This window comes from Adiantum capillus-veneris, chromosome 26 (genome assembly GCF_014529385.1).
Source record: "Adiantum capillus-veneris isolate H3 chromosome 26, ASM1452938v2, whole genome shotgun sequence".
Classification (NCBI taxonomy): Eukaryota; Viridiplantae; Streptophyta; class Polypodiopsida; order Polypodiales; family Pteridaceae; genus Adiantum; species Adiantum capillus-veneris.
The window spans coordinates 59,114,620-59,122,620 of record NC_140956.1 but is presented as its reverse complement, the minus strand read 5'-3'; the positions used below and the strand labels follow the sequence as shown (position 1 = coordinate 59,122,620).

General features: G+C 41.0%; 1 pseudogene; it reads right to left on the bottom strand.

Annotated features, from left to right (window-relative positions):
- Positions 1–5,031: 5,031 nt before the first annotated feature.
- Positions 5,032–7,679, bottom strand: LOC147423526 (putative polyamine oxidase 5 pseudogene; annotated as a pseudogene).
- Between the last annotated feature and the right edge of the window lie 322 nt (positions 7,680–8,001).

The following is an 8,001-nucleotide window of genomic DNA, read 5'->3' as shown; positions in this document are numbered from 1 at the left end:
TCACTCACAATTGTCTACATGATGTTAACACTAGTTTTGTAATTGGACACTTAAGTGTCGTGAGACACTAAAGTGTCCTGTTTTCCTTCCAAGTTTTGGCAATTTATTTGTCAAGGTAGAAAGAAGTTTTTTATACCTTGCTTCTACCATAGGTTGGTTGTGAGGGAAAGAAAACACTGGATTTTTCTCCAAGTCAAAATACAATCCGTATGGATAGAATTCTGGTAAGTTCCAAGTCATAAATTTTAGTAAAATTTCAAGCTGTTTTGAAAAAAAATCATGAAATTCTTATATATTTCTGTAGAGATGGCCCGTTTTATGTTTATAAAAGCCAAGTGTTAGCACTTAGTGTTACAAAACAATGGAATGCACTTTAAAGACAAGTTTCCAAGTAACACTCAAGTTATAGACATAGTTTCATACTTGAGCACGTATTAAATAAGAGCATAATTTTGGTCTTCCAAAGGTCCCTTCGTGGAATTGGGGCTATTTTAGTGCAATTTGACAACTACAAATGACTTATATGTTGAAACCAAGAAACTACGTATTTTTTGGGCTCCCTAACTCAATTAAATTTTGTTGCTTGAACTCTATCTTGAATTTTTTATCATGAAAAACTCTTGTTGAAAATCTTGTGTTATCCTTAATAACATTAAAGCCAAGGTTTTAGGCACCCCAATTGTGTATGTACCACGTACTTTGATACATTTAGTTGAGCTACATGGAAAGTTTGAGGTTTTGAATGCTTATGTCTTAAGAATGAAAATATCAAAGTTCTCTCTTATGCAATTTTGAATATTTAAAATAATCCAATAATTGTTGCATACCAAAGCCCTTCTACTTGCCATCTTGAGTCCTCAATGGAAAGGGTAAGCACATTCTAAAACTCACAAATACATCAAAAACATATTTTTCTTTGTATACAATGATATGCTTGAAATGGCTATATCAAACACATAGAACTTTCCTTTATTTTATATACTCCAATGAAACTTTCAATTATCTATAGCAAAATTATGGAAAACACCTAAAATTTTCTACAAGGTCGCTTCATTTTTTCTTGAGCTTATAAAGTTGAGTTCTTCAAACCATCAATCACATTCTTACGAAGGTCAACTTGATGAGTATAGTTCTTAGTCATGGTAAATTCTAAAATGCAAGATTATATTTTTAAAAGACCCTCTAGCTAACATATTTAAGCATATCACGAGTGTTTTTTTAAATAAACCGTTTAATACAAGTAGCATTTAATTTAAATTTGTAAAAGAAGGGCATTTAAGTGTCCTGGTTTGGTACCAAACTAGTGTTAATAGGTAGTTATATTGGCAGGAATTTTTGAAAGGACTAGGAGGGTTTGGCAACTTGTCTCCACTACCTCTCGTTAGTTGTACCACATGATTGTAGTTGTTATCAATCATCATTACAAGGGAATGCCGTATGAATATACGTCCTCGTAGCACGCATTACGAGGTACCATTAGCAAATGAGAATCATTAAGGGTTAAGGAAAGACTCAACCCCAATTCAACAAATCAAGGATTTTGAAATCATTTAACTCACAACTCTTCTTATCTACCTATAGGAGAATTGTTTTAGAGTAGTATGGGAAAAAATTAAATAAGATTGAGAATTTGGAATTTTAGTTAGTAGAAAAAGGGTACTCAACACTATAGCCTATGCCCTTTAGGCAAGCCAAAAATATTCTCACAATCATTTCATGAGTGAGCTCACATATCTGACTTTGTAGTGGAAATTTCTTGATTGAATTTGAAATATTTCAATTGTAATTTCATCGATCCTTAATTTCCAAGGTTGAAATTTGAGTATTTTTGGTTATAGATCTTGATAAATGCCTTGGAATTTGGTATTATCCTGGTTGTTCCATTAATTGGAAAAATCAAGGCCAAGAAAATCATGCTTTTCAAGGGGTGCATTTGATGATGACTTTGGTAATATGATCTTCAATTGCATCATTGATATGTCAAAAAGCTAGTCTTTGATGTTTCACAACAATGGCTTTTGGTGTTCATGAAAAATCATTTTTGCAACCTGACACAATGCCTTTTATAAGTTTTTTAAGAGGAAATTTTAAAATTTTGAGCTAATTCTTCCTAAGTTTACACTATTTTCCTCAAAGTTTAGGCACTTTCTCTCTTCCTCTCAATTGCATTATTGAATTTCAAAACTGCACAATATTATAAGTTGAGACACACTTTTCCCAAACACCGATGGCTTTGATTTGTTTGTGATGTGGGTCTCACTATTTTGGTTCGCAAAGTCGAGGTCTTGCGCTAGAGAGAGAGATAATATGTTTTGCTCGTAAGTGCCGAGTAACTAGGTCACCATGAGAATCTTTTTAAACCACTTCATGAGAGAGAGAGAGAGAGAGAGAGAGAGAGAGAGAGAGAGACCTGAATTGGAGGTGTGTAGCTGGCATCATACATGTCAATTGGATGAGTTGTAGATCAATTCTATAAATAAAAAAAAACCCTGTGTCTAGCAAACTACAAATTTTGAGATTTACCTTTAAGTTTGAAATTCGCGGGAAAGAACTTAAAAATTTAGAGAGATTTAGTGTAGAAACCTTTAAATATAATCAATTAACCCTCATATGTAGGTTTTAAAAGTAATTGGAAAATAGTTTTTTTCGAGCACATCACAGATACAGACTGTGAAGAATAGGCCCATGGGACTCACCTCTTACACGAGGAAATGAAGGGGGTCTTGGAGACTTGGACTTTTGTTTAGGTGAGCACCACGTGTGTGCTTTCTACATCTATCTACATCTCCACCTACACTAGATGACTAGATGGGTTCAATTTTCAAAAGCTTGGGTATGGGGAGCCTTTAATACGTCAAAATATGAAAGTACACCCCTTGCAAAAGTTGCTAGCAAGCTAGAAAATCTAGATTTGCTTTTGCGCTCTCCTCGGCCTTATTTTGTCCATAGCTTATAGCCTAGACTACCTTGGCCTTTTGTAGACCTTCATATTTCTTTCTTACCTCGCATTGGCCTTTTGAGCCCTACCTATGTAGGTTTCTTCATAGACGGCTAGGTTTCCTCCTTGTCAAGATGCAAACGGGAAACATACAAGAGAGCAGAGTGACGATCCACAAGATCGGAGACAAACAAGCCTCAGAGGATTGGTCTAGAACAATACATGTCATGATGACATCTTGTAATAAGTAAAGCCTAGGAGTAGTTGTGGTTTCTCTGTCAAGCAAAAACCTTGTAATCCTTTGACCCTCAAGGCTCAGTCTGAGCTCGAGGTTGGTGTATATTTCTGATGTTCTTAATACTATCCACTCACAATTGTGAGTTTTGCAAAAAAAAGATGCAAATGGAAAACACTGGTAGAATTTTCCAAAATTGCAGGATTTTTGAACTATTTTCTCATCACTCTTATCGGTTTTTCTTCCCTTTACCATGGTTTACAATCGGCTACTCTTGATTTTCAACCGGCTGAAGGCTACGCTGAGGCAAACCTTTCCCGAACACTGCCCACAGTGTTTTTAGTGAAGACCCCACTGTGGGATGGACGATGACCAATTGAATACGTGAATCTCGAGGGAGATGGATGACAAACAAAAATCAAATGCTTGCACGACTCAAACTTGGTACCTCAGATGTGGCAACACAATTGTCTAACCAAGTAGGCACAAGCCATATGGTATCCTCAATGCCCAACCCCAGAAACTACATGGGCAAATTTAAACATGAGAAAAAAAGTAATCTCGAACATGCCTCTTTAAAATCGAAAGGTTGAGTTTACCTCGCATTCGACACGTTCAAGTAGTCGCTGTTGATCCCATGACAAGGTCTTCATTTAAAATCTCATGGGTTGTAGTGTTGAAGGGTTGCATTTTTTTAAACCAAATACACAACTGAATTAATAGAAGAGCAAAAAGTTCATATTATTTTACCCAAGGAGAGGGGTTGCATTCGATGAGTGCTACCAACTTCCCCATTGAGGATGACATTGGTCTTTTGTAGACGTTAATAGGTACACCATATTGCAACTGCACCTCTTTGACGTGCAGTTAGTGGAGGGGAGCGGGGGTAACTCACAACAATTACCTCCCTCCCTTGTAGAGGTCCCCATACACGGTTGATTCTTGGCAAGCATTTTACCTGTTCTTGGCGAATTTTGCTTGTTTAGATCGAGTGAAAATGTGAGCCAAGGGCTCATTTTTGAAGGCTTGGATGCCCTTACGAGGCACTTTGACCCTTCAATGAAGAGCAACAATATTTCTATCATTCAAAACAAGGATAGGATATTTAAGTAGCCCTTCTAATTTTGGCCGAAATATAGCTTAATGGAATATAGGTAAAAGTTTACACTTCAAATGAATGCTAAGGGTCACCCTTCAAAAATGCTGAAAAAATATACTAAATTAGACAAAAATAAGGTAGGCTTGAGGGCAAGGGTGCGTGCTCGTCAAAAATCAACCATGGCCCGGCCCCGGAGAGCTATACTGCAAGAGGGCGACTCTCAGCCAAAGATCACAAACGAAGCTGTAGGTGGACTTCTCGTTTGGTACCTGGTTGCTGTTTGGGTAGCAACTTCACTCAAAAATCAGAAAGGCTATGTCCCATGACTTTGCATCGGACGGGCTCCGTCCCAACACTGTTTACATTTTTCCTGAGTTTACTTTGCTTAAGGTCTACATTGCTCAATCATCTCCTCACATGCCCGGAGTAAGATGCAATAATTGAGGACCGTCACCGCTAGACAAGGTCAATCATCCTCGTTATGCAAGCAACATAGCCTAACTAGCTATCCCAGAACAAGAAAACAAGCGATCCCTTTAAGCCGACGAATCCAACAAGAGCCCATGGGCAAGCCAAAAAGATAAGTGTAGTATCTCTCTTTTGCACTTTGAAGATGGTACATTGTAACCATAAAGATGGTATGGCATTCTACTTCCTTTCTAACAATTTGAAAAAAAAAAAAGTGGTTATGTTTTGATCTATAGAAAAAGGTTAAGCAACTCTTGCCTGTTGTGCAAACTAGAAGAAGTGGAAAGAAAATTTCACAACTTGCAGCTCTTAATATATCAAAATGAGCAAAACTGTCAACTACATATATAGAGCCTCATGTGCTTCATAGAGAAGTAAGGAGGTATGTGATTGATACAAGGGAGGGGGGGAGGCGGAAAAAGACATGGTAATCAAGCTGGCAATGCGTAGTGATTCAGTAAGCGCTTAGCTTCGCGTAGCCCACTAAGATGAGCCCCGTGTGTCGTCGAATAGAGAGCTCTTACAGTAGCTTCACCGGCGAATAGGAGTTGAAGATGAGCATTTCCACCCTCATCTTTAATGTCATTGCAGGCTGCTTCACCACCTTCAGCCCTATGCTCATGGAGCTCACATGGACCACATGTAGCATGATAAGCCTCACATGGACCACCAACAGCATTCATGGCACCATCTCGCGTTATTGCGCCTTCAGTGGCATTGCATTCATTGGCTTTGGTACTGAATGCTTTAAATTCACCAGCATTTAATGCTGGCAGAGGCTCTGCTAGCATCTCTATGTCATCTCCACTTGCTCCTGTAGCCACAAAGCTATATGACCCATGAAACAAGGGATTTCTTCCCCATCTGCTTCTTAAAATGCCAGTAAACAAGTTGCGGTAATCTTCTTCGCTTGCACCAGAACCCCTCTCATCTTCTTCGAAATTCTCTTCGGAGTCACTGCTGCTGCTGCTGCTACTAGGAGAGTCTTCTCTTGATAGAATATCCTCAGAGTCACTGCCACTGCTATACTCGCTATCCTGCACTGCCCGATGGCGACTTCTTTTTGCTCTCGATCGCCCTACCATGCCGAAGCTTGCTAGGGTCTGAGCCACGCCTGACATGATTTCCTCATCAGAAAGGTACTCTAGCTCCAGTGCTTCACTTCCAGCAAACCAGCACAAAAGCACACAAGAACCATCATAAATGGGAGACAGGGAGAATGTCTGGCGCATCCACCAGGGTATCGGCCCCTCTTTCAACTCTTCACAACTCCTGTATACCAACTGTATGTGAGAGTTTAGCTGACGCAACTGCGACGAGGTTAGCGTATCTGTGTTTAATTGAAGGAAGACCTTGTTTACCAAACCATAACCAAGCCTTGAGATGGCCTCAACCTTGCAAGGTGGAAGAGCAGGTTCAAAAAGCGATGAGCTTGCACTCTCTGCATTTGACAGAAGCTCATCAACAGACCTACAGACATGCCTTCCTTCAGGGCTGTCCCATGCATATGTGTAATCTTGCCTCACCGCTGCCTTTAACACACCCAACGAAACCGTCACAATCACATGATCCGCCTCATAGACAGACCCATCACTACAATGAAGTGCAACCGGGTATGCATGTGATTGCAATGTGCGGTTCCAAGCAATTTTTTCCACCTTCTTACCAAAATGGATTAGTTTCTCTGGTAAGGAAGAAGCTAACTCATTGATTATGCTAATGTAACCTCCAGGTATGGTGACATGCTCACCTGGGTAGTCCTTGTATTCCTTCTCTGCTTTAAGGTCGAGGTCGTAGAGAGTGTTGGCGGATGTATCAACCCGCTCCATTTGTTCATTCATGGCAAAAAGGGCCTCTTGCAAGGACTTTACAGTCCAAGGAGATGTGTACCCAAGGTGTGCCTCTTCATTGACAAGCCAATCAAAGAGAGCATCCTCTAATTGGCATGTGTTCTGTTTACAGAGGAAAGCACCGAGACCGCTTGCAACAAATGCACCAATGCTGAGGGGAATGTGCTGCGAATCGAGCTTCTCTTTGGACCTGATGCGGTCAAGGAGCTTCTTGTACAACTCCATGACAGGGGATACAATAGAGGGGGGAACGGTGAGGCCGCCCTCGGCTTTGACTATAGGCGAGCCAGGGAAGCCATCTTGCCGTTCAAAAGGCTTTGTGCACATTGTAGCTCCAATTTCCTGAGCTATTTTGTACAGAGGGCTTCCCTCCATGCCATGTATCCATGTGGCACCTAGCTCCACCCTGTTTCCGTCGATCTCGGAGGTGGCAATTCTACCCCCTATGTTGCTGCTTGCTTCAAGCAATGTAAGATCAAATGAGGAGTCCCCTGCTTGGACCAATTGGCGGGCAGCAGAGAGGCCAGCCATGCCCGCTCCGATGATAACTACCCGGGGCTTCTTTGCAACCATGACTGCCAACAACACAGGCTATGTATGTTTGTGTGTATGTATGTAGAGGAGAAGGGAAGGGGGGTCGGGGGTGGGGGGGGGGGGAGGCGCTACAAGATTGTGCGAGTGTATGTGTCTTCACATGACCTACATGCTGTGATGTAATGCGGGTGGCATTCAGAGTACTTGCATTCAACGAAATTGTGTGTGAGGGTGAATGCGGATGGGTGTGGGGGCACTTTGAGGAGGGGGGGGGGGGGGGGGGGTGCGTTTTAGAGAGAGAGAGAATCAACCTCTGCGCTTACTAACGCAGAAGAGACACATCGTCTCTGGTATATAAGGCAGCAGCAGCATCTCTCAGCAAGACCTTGTGTAGGAGAGAGAGAGAGAGAGAGAGAGAGAGAGAGAGAGACTAGCAGATGAGAGAGCTTACTAGCCTGCTCTAGGTCTGTAGTTAATCGTAAGCAGTGATTACTTACTGCTGGCCAGCAAAGGTGAGCATTTTATAACGAAGGTGTTGCCACTGTCGCAGTAAAATATGCCTCTCCTGGAACAGGAGGTCAAAAAGCAGTATTTTTAGCAAACTCTTATAATGAGAATATTAAATGCGTGTTCGGTGAGCGCGTATGGAGTCGACGTTAATGGATGGACAAAACACCGGGAGCTCACTGGTCAGAGTTCTAGAGAGAGAAAACAATATGCCTTTTTATTTTTTAAAACAAATCAGATTTTCTCTCTCGAAAATTAGAAAATCTGCTCCCTTTATTAAAAGCAATAAATTCCAAGCGATTCGGTCAAAAAAGTGAGACCAAAATGCCCCGATCTCCAGAAAAACTTCATTTTTGCAACTCAAAAAAGT